At 37.6% G+C, this 17232-nt stretch overlaps 1 protein-coding gene across 3 annotated transcripts in view; it reads right to left on the bottom strand.

Moving 5' to 3' along the window:
* adarb1a (adenosine deaminase RNA specific B1a) overlaps window positions 1-15183 on the bottom strand; it is a 49486-nt gene extending 34303 nt beyond the window's left edge. The window contains exon 1 of one of the 3 annotated variants that reach the window (XM_060911522.1): window positions 14542-15183. The gene's annotated coding sequence lies outside the window, so the exon portion shown is untranslated. Of the gene's footprint in view, window positions 1-5664; window positions 6026-14536 lie in introns of those variants that run through there. The other 2 variants (XM_060911521.1, XM_060911523.1) reach the window with 2 other exon arrangements.
* Between the last annotated feature and the right edge of the window lie 2049 nt (window positions 15184-17232).

Raw genomic sequence — 17232 nt, 5'->3', positions numbered from 1 at the left:
ATATACATATAACCCATTTCTTCTCACTCAGCATCATGAATTGTATAAAATGAAGCAGACTAAAGTGAGCTTTTACAGTTTATATACCATCATCAGAGCACAAAGCCAACGTGAAGTTCTGTAAGATACTACAGCGCCAGCAGAGGGTGTTATGTGCTCACTAATGTGTTATGTAGTGGCTTAATCCCATTTTCACACTGAGAGAGAGAGAGGGATATGATCACGCACTGATAAACATCTGACCGCATGCACATTCCTAACAAGAACAAACAGAAAAAATTATTGCTGAGCCTCACACACACACACACACACACGCGCGCGCTTCCCACAATCCGAGTCTGAACTCAAGCAAACACACAGACACACCTCACACCACTTATTCAGCTCAAAACTTTTTTATAAACTGCACCTGGCGTTTTGAGTCTGCTTGTTTGTTGTTTTTGAGATACGGTTCAAATCAGTCACAAGCTCACTTCTGTAATCTTTGTTAATTTGTGTAATGTAGTGTTATTGTGCACTTGTCAACCTCATGTTAATAAAACTGCACAAATTCAGTGAGCTCTATATTTGTAAAAAAATTTTAAAAAATCAAGGTGCTACCTTTTTAATCCTCTGGATTTAAACCTCGAATGTTTTATTATTAATCTTTTTACAGGTGTGACAGTCGAAACATAACAAATCAATTTAGATACGTTTTTCTTTTTCATGACAAAAGCCCTATTTGGATGGGATTACATGTACACGGGATCATTTCCTCTTTTACAGGTGATTTTATTTCTGTCCAGATCAGCCATGTTGGTGTTTTTCAGTCCAAAAACACTTTAGATTCCAAATATTAGTTTTCCAGCATAAAATTAAAAATGTTACAGAAAAATTTTTGTAGTTCAGTAAAGAAAGCAGCATATTACACAAGAGAGACTTTTCAGACAAAAAACCTAATGAAGGCTGCTGGGTTTTGGTGTAAAATGAAGAAGTGAGTGTGACTGTCAAAGTGTCCAGAAGAACTGTGGCTGGTTCTGTAAGATGCTCAGGAAAACCTACAGATCATTTCATTATAAAACTGAACACACTGGACCCGGGACTGACTTTTGTTTTAAAGCAAAGGGTCGTCATTTTTTACTGTTTACTACTCTTTATAATGTTTTTTAATGTAGAATCATTTAATTTCATTATTTTTGAAGGCATCTTTGCTCAGCATTTCTTTACATTCTTTTGCACAGTAACACACACAGCATGTGTATCAGTGAACCTCCTCCAGAGATTAAAGACTTATTGAACCAGGAAAGAAAAATGAATCCTTCAGAAAAGGCACTCAACCATATAATCTGTGATTATGAATTGTATGAATCATGTGACCATGTGAATTTCACGTACTTATACACGGCTTTCAATCAGCTGATCGCCTGAAAGTGATGTTATTACAGTCCATCCTAATCATAACCCTAGTTGAACCAAAGTTAAGCCAGGTTCTGGGGTGGAGCTTGGTGTACATGGCATTCGATTTTATTTGTATATCTGGATATAAATTTTAAATATAAACTCATCCCGACTGAGCAAGACAGAGGCAAGGAAAAACTCCCTGAGATAACATTAGGAAGAAACTCATCTGGGTGACATCAGATAGAGCGATTCACTATTGAATCATTCCTCTTCTATAACTGTACCATACAGTCAAAAAGTACTAATTGTGTAAACAGGAACTTATGAGCAAGTTATGAGTCATTTCTGAATTTGTTATAATTTTAACTCAAAGTTTATTAGATCTAACTGAAGTTATTAGCTTTTCAATGATGGAGACTTGAGTCCTGAGGCTATCCAAGGAAGAACATCCAGAGCCATCTTTATGTTTTCGACAGTCTGTGGTACCATTCACAGTAATCTCATGGTGTTCTCTGCAGATTTTAACAAACCTTACCTAATGCACCTTCTGTCTATTATTGACACACACCAAATAAAATGAGACAGAATAGTAATTCAATAAAGAAGGAGAAATCTGGATGGAAATGATTCACTGTTTGATAAATAAACGAGTGCTTTATTAAACATGCGGTCGGAGGGTAGAGCTGTAAAGAGCTTAATGAAAGTGATAAAGAGTTTAAATCTAAATTGTTCCATGAGTCACTTCTAATATTTCTAACATTCATGATATTTTGAATGTACATGGTCAATAAAATAAAAAGTTTAATCATTAATTTGTAAAATAATCAATCTGTATTTATTTAACTGTTGTTAGTGGTGTTATGACAATATTTTAATAAATTACAGTCACTACATCACCAGCGTCACTCGGTTCTGCGCAGCTGTACATCAAGCGTTTGTGTAACGTGCTGTAATTTACACTCGTTAACCTAAATCCATTAATGTCATCTTAACAAAACCTTTGATTTGCTTTTTTCTGCTTGTTATAGCATAGTAATGACGTGTGTTGTGGGATAAAGAGGGGATTAGGACTAGAGCTGGATGACATGACAAAAATATTATATTAATGATATTGTACGACATTTGTACGATATGTATTATGATATACAATTCAGCGAACAAACTACTGGAAAAACAGAAGTTCTGCATTAAACTGTAAAACTGAATTTGATACTGCATTACTTTCAATGCTCGAAAAACCTCATGTCTGATCATCCCAGATGACTAAAGTCTGTGCAAGGACGAATAAAACTTTAATGGTAATCGTCCGATCAGACGACAAAAGTTAGTGCTGGCAGCCTAAGCAGCACAGACACACAGGCGCTAAGAGAGCAGGGAACCAGTCTAAAGTAGCTCGCCTCGTTTCACAGGAAATGCATTAAAAAGTTTTATTCATCAACACGACAATTTATAAAAGTACAAAAAATATTTTGAGGAAATCATTCAAATTTCCTTGTTTTTGGTTATAATTTGTCGAAGTATGCATGTGTTCGAGTGTACAGGAAAAGCTCGGCTCAGAGGGGTCCACGTAATGACGTAATTATACCGATTGGCTAAGAGTGACGAGGGTCAATGTGTGCCAGCAGCGCGGTTGAAGCGGGCAGGTGTCAAACTTGGAACTTTTATATCACGACTGGAGTTAATAATAAACAATATCACCGAATAATGTTTCTTACCTCTAACCAGTATATATATATATATATATATATATATATATATATATATATATATATATATATATAAATAAAAAACAATTTTTTTAAATTGCTTTTGATAGTTTCATATATTTCATAATGATACTTTTATTTTCTAAATATTTATCAACATACCACCATTGTGGCACGGGAACCTGTGATTGGTGGACAGCCGACAAAGGGTGTCTCCCATTGGTTGTAAATCGTGACATAAAAATCATAAACACATACAGGACCCACTGATTGGCTGTTCACATATTGAAGCCAAGTGAAGATGTCTGGCATCTGTTGGTGCTGTCCGAAGAAAACTACAGCTAAAAAAGCTCTACTACCGGATTACTTGGACAGTCTTAGTCAGAAAGAAGCAAAGGATAGATATACACACGGATATTAGAGTTTATTAGCGGTTATGATCCGTACAAAATTCCTCAAAATGACTGACGTGACGGTGCAGATTAGTGGCCTAGCATTAGCTACATGTTGGAATAGACCTTTTTCCCGAAGAGTCCCGACATAGAAAAACAGTTTAAAAAAAACTACAGAAGCAAGAAAACCTTCTTTGTGTAAAGACTTTTTCCCGACATCAGCTTTTGGAAACAGAATGTTGCGAAAGCCAAAGCATTTACTCTCAAAGGGCTCTGACCTAAATTGTGGGCTAGATGGTATCCCTGCCCCCTTCCATGTCTCAACAACCCCAAGGACATCTAGTTACACAGCTATTTGCACTCTATCATTTATACAGCGATGCTTATTATTGTTAAAACAATATCTGAAGGGTTATTACTTGTAAAATAACAAAATATCTTGCTCTAGACTTTCAAACAATATTGTAAGATTTTATTTTAAATTTATCTAATAGTGGTTGGCACAATAATTACAAACTAACAGAATCAGCACATTCCAGTTGTCGCTACAGTCATACAGTAACTATAATCATTCTTGTTATAATAATTTCAATAAACGGTTAATGTTCAGTTCCCTCTTCATTTATTCTCTATTCAAAGGCACAGCTGAGTCACACAGGTTGATCAGTGTGTAACGGACAATAACAATTTTATCCAAAATAGTTTTTCCTGCCTTAGTCGATTGATTTCCGTTTCACATGCGTGCAGCTGTTGTAAAGTTCAGTGTGTTTGTGTAGAACTCTATTGAACTGTAGGTTCATTTCTATACTCTAGTTCCACGGTGACATTTTGCACAGGACTGTGTTCCTTTGATAACAGAAACAAAGCTCCAGCATCATTATTATACTCATTCAAAACTCTCTACAGCTTAATATACCCTAAATTATTAATTCCTCTGCTACTAGAACTTCTTTCTTTCTGAATGTTTCTGCATATATTGGTGTTATGGTTTTGTGGATTTATGATAATTACGCTGCTTCACCTATAAAAAAAAAATCAACTGCATTCTGTCCCCTCTAAAATAAAATAAAGCTCTGGGCACGTGGAATTGTTTTTCGGGCGAGTATGTTTTGGATGCTGCTCGCCCATTGGGCAAGTAAGGCTGGGAGATTTTTTTCGAGGACTGACTGGAGCCTATCCCAGCTGACTACGGGCGAAAGGTGGGGTACACCCTGGACAAGTCGCCAGGTCATCGCAGGGCTGACACATAGACGCACAACCATTCACACTCACATTCACACCTACGGTCAATTTAGAGTCACCAGTTAACCTAACCTGCATGTCTTTGGACTGTGGGGGAAACCGGAGCACCCGGAGGAAACCCACGCGGACACGGGGAGAACATGCAAACTCCACACAGAAAGGCCCTCGCCGGCCGCTGGGCTCGAACCCAGACCTTCTTGCTGTGAGGCGACAGCGCTAACCACTACACCACCGTGCCGCCCAGACTTTTTTTTAATATTTATGAAAATTATATTCTAATGCTGAAAATTAGTTTAAAGTATGTACAATTATCATAAATAAATGAAGCCAAGAAGCCTTTATTTGTCACACGTACACTCAAGCACAGACTTAAGCACACAGTGAAATTTAACCTCTGCATTTGACCCATCTGAAGCAGTGAACACTCACATGCACATGTAAGTGTGCAATTAGCACACACACATACCCAGAGCAGTGGGCAGCTATGCTACAGCACCTGGGGAAATAAATCAGCAGCTTACATTTGAGTCCATTTAATTTGTAATTATTAAAAAACCCGAAAGCTATAATTTTCATAGCATAGAAGACATTACAGAAAAGAGTATCGTGACATAATTTCTCACAATATCGATATAATCTCATCATAACATCTCCGAGCCTTAACTGAGAGACTTTTCAAAGACAGGTTCCAGTCTGTCTTACTCGTTAGAGAGCTGTTACTGCTTAGATGTATACACCTCGTACATCGCAATTACAATACATTCTACATTCTTAATTTCATAAATTATTTCTACACCACTTCTCTAGAGTGCTCCTCATTAAAAATGGCACAACTTTTCTTCTTTTTACTTTTCCTAAAAGCTGCAATAAGGACTGATTTAGTGGCCTCCATTTGCCCTCTCTCTCTATCACACACACACATACACACACACAGAATGGCTGACCTTAGATCTCAGTGTAACTTCAGCACTCCCCAGGGTCTCATCCACCAACACTGAGATCTGAGATAAAAAAAAGTGTGTGTGTGGGTGTGGGGGGGACGGGACAGAAGGATTTGATTTTCAGCATTCTGTAAAGAATGTACACTAAACAGTAAAACTAAAAAGAAGATGCAAAAAGGCTGGTACTATTATACTGTATACTACACTATAGTATATAATGAGTAAGTAATAAAATATTGTGTGTGTGTGTGGTGCTGTTAGAGGAAACTAATCAACGATTGAGTGGTGTGATGAATGAGTTCCTGTTACCACATCAGAGTTGATTGTTTTCCTTTAACAGCCCGTCCCAAACTGTTTTATTTCTCTTATATCAGTGCCAATGATTTCATTTTTTAAAATTTATTTAAGAACACATTGTAATTTTTATCCATTTATAGTTACATTTAATGTTGGAGAATGTCCACAGAACAAGTTCTCAATTATGGCCCACTTTACACGGGGACAGTCTGAAACAAAAACGCAAAAGTCCGTTTTCGTTCTCACTTTTTTTCCGCGTCTACACGGCCGTTTTCAAGGAGGAAATCTGCGTCTATACGGTGACGCATAAATGTGTGGAATTCGATTGGATGTGCATGCCAGGCGGCTAGGTGGTGCTGTGAAAGACCTCCGCTATGTCTGCACGCATGCGCAACGTCTTCCGTCTTGTCTGATCTGCACATCTGCGCTGCGAAAACTTTGACTACTCTGGCTATGGTAAGTAAGAAAGTAAGTAAAAAAGTAAGAGCATACTATACCCGCCTCTGTTCATTAACGGTATATGTGCAGATTCGGTATAGATGTTCGAAGGACTCCTGGACGTTTATTAAAGCTGCCAGAGCAGCTTGAAGGTCCGTTGGATCGATGTAATCAGACATGCTCTTACTTTTTTACTTACTTTCTTACTTCCCGGGCTGGCATGTACAGTATATGACATATGTATGACGTAAACGCGTACCCGACGTGAGCAGATCCGAGCAGAGTTTCGCGTATTGGGTAGTTTAGACGGATATGCAACGGGGGCTGTTTTTAACTTATCCACTCTGGAAGGCGTTTTCAATTTTTTCCGTTTTTCAGCCTCGGAAACGCCGTCCCCATGTAGACGAAAGGCACTTCCGATAAAATATTTAGTCGTTTTTACCCAACAGCGTCCTCGTGTAAACGGGCCCTATGTTTTAGCAGCTATAAACAGTCATTCCCTTACCAGCCCCTCTTTTTTTATGTTATCAAAAACACAAAACGTAATCCCCTGTCCTGAAGACATCAGAAAGCTGAAAATTACAGATTTACCTCAGAGTTACAAAGTGCTGACACTTCCATAAATGCTACATCAATGTCTCCTTACACCTCAGTGATTACACACGGTTTTTATTCTGTTTATGTGTTCACTGTATGAGTCCCTGTGAATGAGCAGTTACTAAAGAAACAATAACGTTAAAGTGCCATTCCACCATTGAATGTATTCTTTGGCATAAAATACAATATATTTTATGACAACATGACTAGACAGAGAAATCTTTTAGCTTCAAAATGATATATCAAACATAATTTTTTGACAACGACAAGTATATTAATTTTGCGACCAAAGTCACCTACCCTTTTAATTTCCGTGCGGTAGTGAAACGTGATGTCATCGGCAGGTTCCCCTTCTTGTGTACCACGTCACGTGTGACGTGGCACAGATTATCAGCAATGGCGGATAGAACGCGATTTCCGCTTGTCGATTGCTGTGCCGATATTCACCATCGACCGTCTCCTTTGGGCATCACTTGCTATTTTCCTTCGCTTCTTTTCCGAAGCTGACAATCGCGTTCTATCCGCCATTGCTGATAATCTGTGCCACATCACACGTGACGTGGTACACAAGAAGGGGAACCTGCCGATGACATCACGTTTCACTACCGCGCGGAAATTAAAAGGGTAGGTGACTTTGGTCGCAAAATTAATATACTTGTCGTTGTCAAAAAATTATGTTTGATATATCATTTTGAAGCTAAAAGATTTCTCTGTCTAGTCATGTTGTCATAAACTATATTGTATTTTATGCCAAAAAAATACATCCAATGGTGGAATGGCACTTTAATATAAACCTGTGATTTGCAGCTGCACTACTGTCAGAGCTGCTGTTGGAGAAAATTAAAAATTAATCAACACCTTCCGACCAATCAGGATGCAGAGCTTAATCTGAATACAAAGATAGTGTGCAGTTCAGATTAAATACACACTTTATTTCCGTTGATGAATCAGGTACTTGGGGTGATGTCTGATTTCGTTTTCCATAAACCACGATGTTGCTGCAGCACAAATTACAATCCCATCACAGACATGATCACACTGCTTTTATATTTATGTTGTGGGTTTACTGTGAGTGTAAAAATGATGATGTGCTCGATGTAATGATAAATAAATTAAAGACAAACAAAAAAAACCCAAGTCTGTTGATTCAGATTAATTCACCTCCTAAAGTGTGCAACATCATATGATTGCTAGGAGTGTTTAAGAAATGTCTGGATGTAGAGAAAAAGATGACTGAACAGTAGAACTCGAGTCGAAGTGTGCAGAAATCGCCACCTATGTGAGAGGCAATAACTGCTAATAAACTGTCTGTCCCGAGGGAGCTGAAATATTCAGAGCATCACTTTGTCAATAAAGAGGCAGGATTCAGGGCTGGAACTGTTTCAGGGATGAAGAAAGAAATAATGACGCTGACAAAGTGCATACTGTAGAAAAGCTTACACAACTCGCTCAATCCACCAATTTAGACTTAATGACCAGTGAATAAACACACGCCTCGATAACGCGCTGACACAAATGTTCAACATTCCTAATTTTCTCAGCGTATTCCTGCACTTTCAAACCGACTTGGATTCACTCCTCCTTTGCTCCGATACATCACGGTCTCTAAAAATATATATTATATAAATATAAATATATTTTTAGTTTTTTTTATCTTAATAGGATTTCCTGGTAAAATAAAAGTAAAACAAATATATATTTACTACACAGTACAAGTCAAAAGTTTGGACACCTTCCAACTGAATGCTTTTTCTTTATTTTTATGAATTAAAAGTCACTTCATGTCTTAAAGCAATGATGGATCCATGTCGTTTCTCTTTACTTAGTTGAGTGGTTCTTGACATAATTTGGATTACTACAGTTGTGGAATAGGGCTATTTACAAATGGGTAAATTTGTAAATAATTTTCATTATTTACTGTTGGATCTAAAACGCATTAAGAAGGAAAGAAACTCGTCCGCTCATTATCTTTTGATGAGACACACCTATTAATTGAAAAGTGTTCCAGGTGACTCCCTCATGAAGCTGGTTAAGATAATGCCAGTAGTGTGCAAAGTGTCATCAAGGTAAATGGTGGCTACTTTAAAGAATCTAAAATATGAAATATATTTTGTTTTTAACACTTTTTTGTTTATCACATAATTCTATATGTTCCAGATATTATTTCATAGTTTTGCTGTCTTCAGTATTGTTCTACAGTGTAGAAAATAGTCACAATACAGAAACTCCTATGAATGCGTAGAGTAGGGGTGTACAAACTTTTGAATGGTACTGTATATTAACCCTGATGCTGGCTCTATGGGACTGCCTGTAGCTGAAGATTAACATTTACTCTGATGATGCTTTTACATGTCAAGGACTAATTAATTTTATCCGTATCTGATCTTCTCCTGTCCACCTGTGTCACGACTCTCTCCTATTTTTTCATTACACTGCAGGATATCAGACTTGAAAAACGATACCGACCGTACCTGTCCTCAAGATAGATGCTGAAAAGAATTCTGAGATTATCAGCTTCTCCAAAAACGTTGTCTAAATTAAAGACTTAGAAAAGAACAGAAAAGTAAGTAAGCTAATGTGAGGAGCACAGAGAGTGTCCACACTCACCCTGAACGTAGCTCAGAGGAGGTGGAGGACGTGTGTTAGTTTATATAACATATTTACACATATAATCAGTTTTCAATCCCAACATAACACAAGGATATTAAAGAAAGTATTAAAGAAACAATAAAATTAATCCATAGTATATATGTATGTGTCATAATCATATGTATTTTATAAAAGAGTATTTTATCTATTCTAAATTGTTTAAATGTGTTTCATAACTTCATGAAAATCATATATTTTAATCTATTTATTTTAATTCTGAAGTAGGAAGGAATATTCTGAATTAAATGTATTTTGTAACTACATAAATATAATATAAACATGTCTGATGATAATATTAAAACTGTCATTTCATCCATTTATATTACAGGCTTTAATGAATAAAATGTAAAAATATGATTCTATTCATATTTTTATTTTAAAAGCATTTAATATCAAATAATGGAATCAAAATCTTATTTCAAACCTCACAAGTACATACTGATCATGTTTATGGTTTATGAGGTTTATTACTCTGTTCATATTTTGGAGACGGCTATTCAGGAACATTTTAAAAGTACGTTTGTTTAAAAAAAAAAACAATATAAGGAAATAATATAATCAAATAACTGTTAGGACATTTCACTGTCCTGTTACATTTACTACAAAGCCAACTAGGGCCAATGAGCAATTATAAAATATATTTCAATATACAGTACAGGGTTTGTCAAAATTACGTTAACACTAATGGATTATATTTCTCCTGAATGTATGGTGCGCCGTGACCGCTGCTGGCGTAATTGGGCCTGACTTTTTTGACGCCCCAACAGTGACATCAGACGTCTACTTATAGATGGTGCAGCAGTACGCCACTGATGAACCTCCACTACAGATCTGACTGGTTTCTACCATTTAAGTGTTAACATAATTTTGACTAACCCTGTATTATCATGGACATGTCTGATTATCATCCCTAGCCCTGTGTTCCATTTGGGAGTAGGCCACCTAGATAGGCAGCATTTCTGTTCTCTTTGGAGGAAAAGTCCGTTTCATGACATTTGAAATATCAAGAAAGCCATCCCATAATAAGCAGTTTGTATAAGAGAAAGCATAAATCCTAATAAATGATTTGCCAATGATCATGATTTTAAAAATATAACAGTGGCACCAGCTTGTGATGAGTGTAGGTGTAAGTGTGAATTAGAAGTAAAGTAAGTGGGTCAATCGGTTTTATTTCAGCAAGTTTTATTTCATTGTCTCTGTGATAAAAATATGAATTTTAAAAATAGGATTACAGGATATGCACTCCTTCGCTCTACCATTTTTGTCCCTTTCTCTCTCTCTATTTTAATAATAAAAAAGCAGCATGTCCTTTAATCCTGTCCTCCTACCGAGCCTGTTCTGAATCACAGGTGATGATTCATGCATATACAAATCTTTATTTCGGTGTCTTCATGACTGGCCTACATGCAGAGAGTAAATAAAGCACACTATAGTACAGACTAATTTGCATTAATATTAATCATTTTAAAGTGTTAATTAAAGATCCTTTAGACCACATGAAAGGACCTGCTGGGCCTGAAAGGATCTTCAACACAACATTTATCATATTTATCTTCTAACTAGGCTAAAAAGGTTTATATTAATGTGTCCGTTAGTAACAGCTCATTCGCAGGGGCTTGTACAGACGGATGCTCTACATAAACTATGCAATAATCAACACATTTAAAGAACGTGTTGTTTAACAAAGAAAAACATAATTGTTGATATGTTTTTAAACAGACATTTATGTAACATTTATGGAAGGAGTCTCCAGTGTCAGTGCTTTTTTTTTGGGCGGCACGGTGGTGTAGTGGTTAGCACGGTCGCCTCACAGCAAGAAGGTCCGGGTTCGAACCCAGCGGCCGGCGAGGGCCTTTCTGTGTGGAGTTTGCATGTTCTGCCCATCCATGTCTGCGTGGGTTTCCTCTGGGTGCTCCGGTTTCCCCCCACAATCCAAAGACATACAGTTAGGTTAACGTGGGGCGGCCTTGAGCGAGGTACCGAACCCCTGACTGCTCCCCGGGCGCTCTGGTGTGGCTGCCCACTGCTCTGGGTGTGTGCGCGTGTGTTCACTGCTTCAGATGGGTTAAATGCAGAGGATGAATTTCACTGTGCTTGAAGTGCGCATGTGACAAATAAAGGTTTCTTCTTCTAACAGTCATGCTGCTTCTGTAAAAGCATGGGAAAGTCTTCAGGACAGAGGAGTGCATGCTTTTTTCAGTTTCTTGGTAACATGACAAGGTACTTTTTTTTTTTTTGTTTTATTAACGTCCGAAAGGGAAACAATGGGAAGCTGGTGAGAGAATGACTGCTTATAGCTGCTATAATATACTGTAAAAGAGAGAGTCTTGTGGATGTTCCACAAGGTTAAATGTGACTATGAATTGTTAAAAAGTGTGACGTGTCATTCATTAATAAATAAAACATTGCAATTGCTGGTAAATCACTGTGGTATAAGCGGTTATACAGGAAAAAGCCACTTGTGGGCCATGTCACACCACCCCATCGTGGATTATTTTTGTATAACATATATTGTGAAGCCTTTCGTTCCTTATGTATAAACTGACTGGAGTGTTATTTTTAAACATATATTTCAATTAAAAAAATTCTACACATCAACAGGAAGCAGGTATTTTTCTTACTCAGGAGCTCACTATGTCTGCAAAGCAATCGAAAATAAACTCCCCACACCCCAGACTCGTAATACTTGTCCTGAGAAAGCCTACGGCAGAATTTTTGGCTTTGCCTGTCCAAGGGGTTTCATCCACTGTTCCATAAACATTCCACTTGTTCATTTGACCTTGGATATATTTTTAGTCACCATAATTAAAAAAAAAACATTATTATGATAATATCATGGTTTGTGATCAGAAAGACTGGTGCAGCAAATTTAAAAAAAGACGAAATGATCTGAAGGATATTAAACAAACTGCAGACAAGACACTACACGAGACGCTGATATATCTGACAGATAAAGTGATGTATGCCATGATATTGTCCTCTGACACACAAAACTCAGACCTGACTGGAACAGGCATGTGCCAATATTTCACCACATTTCACCTCACCTCAATTTTTACTGCTTTATTTATATATCAGGGTTTATTACCGTATTATTATTGTTGTGTGGAGAAAATGGCTTCTTCAAACTGCTCTCACTGAGCCTCGTTTCTAGAAAGAAACCTCAGCAGCGTCTCATTCAGGCCAAAATAAGGAATAAGGACGTTCAGGAGATAAGTGTCCTCGCGCCGTATTGGGACTGGCTTGGCTCATGAGGCTCCACTGGTCTATGATAAAGTGTTTCCATCCTGTCTGACTCCATGTTAAACTTCTCAGTCTTGTCAACATTAATCATATTATGTAATGCTGCAATTATATATCTTATGTCTTAATTCTTAACTGTTTGTGTGTGTGTGTGTGTGTGTGTGTATGCGCACATGCATTTGTGCACCTATGGCTGCTCTTATTCTCACGTATTTTGTTTGTATTTGTTTTACCTGCCTAGGGACTGCAGATGGAAATTAGCTTTTTAGCTATAATCTGGCGCAAGCAATCTTCTTACTTTTGTAACCAATGACTCTTGTGCATGGTCCCTGTTTCAACTAAACTAAATAAACTAAACTAAACTCACCTTCATGGCTGAGACAGCCAATACACAAAGCAATAGAAATTTACACAATACTGAATTACCACCAAACACAAAATATGACGTGGTGATGTGTAAAATAATGTCATAATAAATTTTTTTAATCAGTGCTTCTACATAAACCAACTCTTATTCCTAAAAAAGTTTCCCTCTTTGGAAATCATCAACAAGATGTTTAATCATCAGATCAGTATGGTGCAGTTTTCTTTATAGTCCAGGATAAGGCAATGTTTATTTAACGTTTATGAAAGGAGGCTCAAGTGTCAATGCCAGCTAACAGCTTGTCGAAGTTATTATCTTCAGGATATTTTGCTGTGTCTGACAAACGACAAGCTTATTAAATTTAAGAGAAATAAAAAAAAGAGAGGCTGGTGAGGGAACGACTTTTGATAACTGCTAAAACGTAAAGGTCCTGTGGCTGGATGTTCAACAATATTAACTGTAACTATAATTGGATAAAAAGTATGGCATGTCATTTGCAATGAATAAGTAACGTGCTGTGATTAAAACACACATTTCAGGACGCTGTTTTAGGAAAATAATGAACTTTCAGGAGAGACTGAAAGCACTGAAAAGAGCACAATTTGTGAGAAAACACTGTCAACAAGAGTTTTATCCAGAAGCAGCGTTTAACAACATGACAGGAACGCTCTTTTATTCAAGCTTAGATAAATAACCTCTTTTTTTTTTCCTGGTGCATGGCATCAACTTGTACTAATGCAGCAAATAAAACCCCTGATCTACAATGCTGAATTGGTTTATACAGTGTTAAAGCACATAATTCCCGAACATAACACAATATGGAAGGTGTGTGTGTGTGTGTGTGTGAGATCTCAGCCTGTGCACTCCGGATTTCATTCTGCACTACATGATCAAATATCATCTTTATCCCATTTAGTGCCAAGTGAACACTTTACACACACCCATTAGTGCAGAGTGCAGCCTGTAATGCGTTTGTGGTTCCAGTACAGGTGGTTTATAACGCGTTAAATCAGACGGTAATAACGCACTGGGTTGTTTGGTGTGCATGGAGAATCTGCAGTGCGCGTGCCTTCTACGGCGCGTGACGCTTTTTGAACCTGCTGCACGAGCGTCAGTGTGAAATGTAAAATTTGCTCACCTCATAAAATGAATGAATGGCTGAACGGATAAAGGAGCAACATTTACCGGGATTATAACCACTTTCTGACAGAAATAATCAAATATTTCGTTGCATATTTATCATCTGATAATTTACCCAAAAATAAAATAAAATAAAATAATACTCACGGCACCTCTGAGGAGACAGAAGGGCTCGAGACGGGTGTTTTTTTGTAAGCTAAGCTAACACTTCCAGCGTCGCTGTGCACTCCAGTCAGATACACGACGCGTCAAAAAATGAACATTAATTTTTAATATTCATGAAAACAACAGACTTACGGATTATATATATATATTTTTATATCTTTTCACTTGTAAAATTAGCGAAGCTATGACCTGTGTTACCTCAGGCAGCGTTTTATTTCTGAGGCGACTCGGCGGGGATGAAAGCTGCTGCAGGACGTTGAACACAGAAGGTGGGAACTCGGTCGCGCGCGGCTCAAATGATTGGCTGCAAAAAGGGCGGGTTCTAAAACCAAAACGCATTCTTATTGGATGATGATCGTATGACAGGTGTTTTGCGCCATGCTATTGGCTGGAGATGAGGCGCATACGTTTTAATTTTCGAAAGGCGGAAAATGGAGCTGGGGGAGGGGCCCGTTCACCTGTTCGGTCAAACATTAATGTCTTTTAAAATGAAATGTGTGATCAAATCTGTAAGTTTAATATCAAATCCTGTTGAACAAGAACACTGAGGAGCAGCATAGCCTATTCTAATGAGTTATTCCGAATATTTAATAAGGTTCAGCTAAGCTTATTTGCATAAATCTGCATACTTCAAATAATAAAAAAAAAAAATCAGATGATTTGATGTAGTTCGGATTAAAATGCTAATTTCACCGTGAAAAACGATTTTAAGAGAAATACTCTGACAGGAAGAGTTCGTTGGGAAGTTGTTTCTCACTGTTTAATCAGGAAAGTAGCATGAAAATAATTTTATGCCATTTCTAAGTATACAGTTGAACATTTTGTGAAATTCCTCAGGAACTGGTTTGTAATTAGGAACAGGAGAGCATGTATCAAATCTCATGAATAGAGCTTGTTTACAAAGTGGATCTGAACATAGAAAAAAATTAGAAGAAGAAGAAATTCGTCACATGCACACTTCAAGCACAGTGAAATTCATCCTCTGCGTTTAACCCATCTGAAGCAGTGAACACACGCACACACCCAGAGCAGTGGGCAGCCACACCAGAGTGCCCGGGGAGCAGTCAGGGGTTCGGTACCTCGCTCAAGGGCACCTCAGCCCAAGGCCGCCCCACGTCAACCTAACCGCACGTCTTTGGACTGTGGGGAAAACCCACGCAGACACGGGGAGAACATGCAAACTCCACACAGAAAGGCCCTCGCTGGCCACTGGGTTTGAACCCAGAACCTTCTTGCTGTGAGGCGAACGTGCTAACCACTACACCACCAAATTAAGAAAACATACGACATCATGGTGTCATAGGGAGAAGATTACAATCTTCTTTCAAGTCAGTAAGGTGACAAGAACTCTTGGCTTTTGATTGATTCTTTCTTTCTATAGCTCAAGAATGTGTTCTAGATTAAATGTATTTTAAAATCTGAGTAGTATCTTTACTGGTAATTAGAAGAAAGCTTGTGGTCATGTCATGAGCTTTAAAAATAGCCCACTAATGTTGGAAAATTACACTATAATCTTTTCAGCGAGAGGGGAAAAGTGGAAAAACCCAGGACTATTCCCCACTACTAACCACAGTTTCCTGTTTTACTGGAACTAACAGCAGGTGGGTCGGTATGTTTGGTCATTTGACACCTAAAATAGGTTACACTGACGCCATGGGGAAACAGTCTAATGGTGGGTCGGTCAGTAATTTCTCCATTAGAGAGCCATTTGCTTAACATTTGCTTTCTAAGATTAATTAGCCAATTAATTTCGCAGGTGAGAGAGGAAAAGTAGTAGTCACTCTTTTTTTTTTTTCCATCGGCTGAATCTCAACTGGCTCTTTATTCCCTATACAAGTGTCCTACATAGTGTACAGCTCCAACTCTTTATATAAACTCCTTATATAAGTGTCCCACATAGTTTCTATTTTCGAAATTAAATAACACTTCCTCAGATTAAACACGAGGAATTAATAGAAAAATAAGGAAAAAGACAAAGATTTGGAGCTTACACTTGATATATTAGACATAATTACTGTATATCACAGCACTGCTCAGTTCTGGATTCTGATTGGTCAGAAGGTGTTGCTTAATGGATTAATAATTTGAGATTCAGTCAGTGAAAAAGAAGAAACAGCAGCTCTGAGAAAAGTGCGTTTTAAAATAATCTGTGCCATGATGATGGTAAGGAGATGTTTAACATTTATGGAAGGAGTCTCCAGTGTCAGTGTTTTGTAAAACTATAACTAAATTTTCCATCATCTTCAGGACAGAGGAGTTTGCACTTTAATGTTTCTCTGTAACATAAGTTGCATTTTTTAAAATCATTAATTTCAAGAGGAAAAAAAAAAAAAAAAAAGAGGGAGGCTGGTGAGAGAAACAGACCAGGAACCAACTCATTTTACCAACATTAAATGTAACTATAAATTGATAAAACATATTCTTTAATAAATAACAGAGTAATTGTTGGAAAACGAGTGTAATATAAGAGGAATAAAACACTTTGGGACGTGCTGTTAGCCATTGTCGGAAGATAATCCTGATAAACTGGAGATCAGTTTCTAACTGGGTGTTTGTGACATGATGTACCGAACTCTTGTTGCTCTGCCAACACGTCTCTGCCTCCGTCTGATGGTTTATTAATGAAAGCTAATGGCCTCTCTCCGTCTCTGCACTGTATTGATCACATTAGTCTATCA

Source organism: Neoarius graeffei, chromosome 27 (assembly GCF_027579695.1).
Source record: "Neoarius graeffei isolate fNeoGra1 chromosome 27, fNeoGra1.pri, whole genome shotgun sequence".
Classification (NCBI taxonomy): Eukaryota; Metazoa; Chordata; class Actinopteri; order Siluriformes; family Ariidae; genus Neoarius; species Neoarius graeffei.
This window is presented reverse-complemented; position numbering and strand designations above follow the sequence as displayed.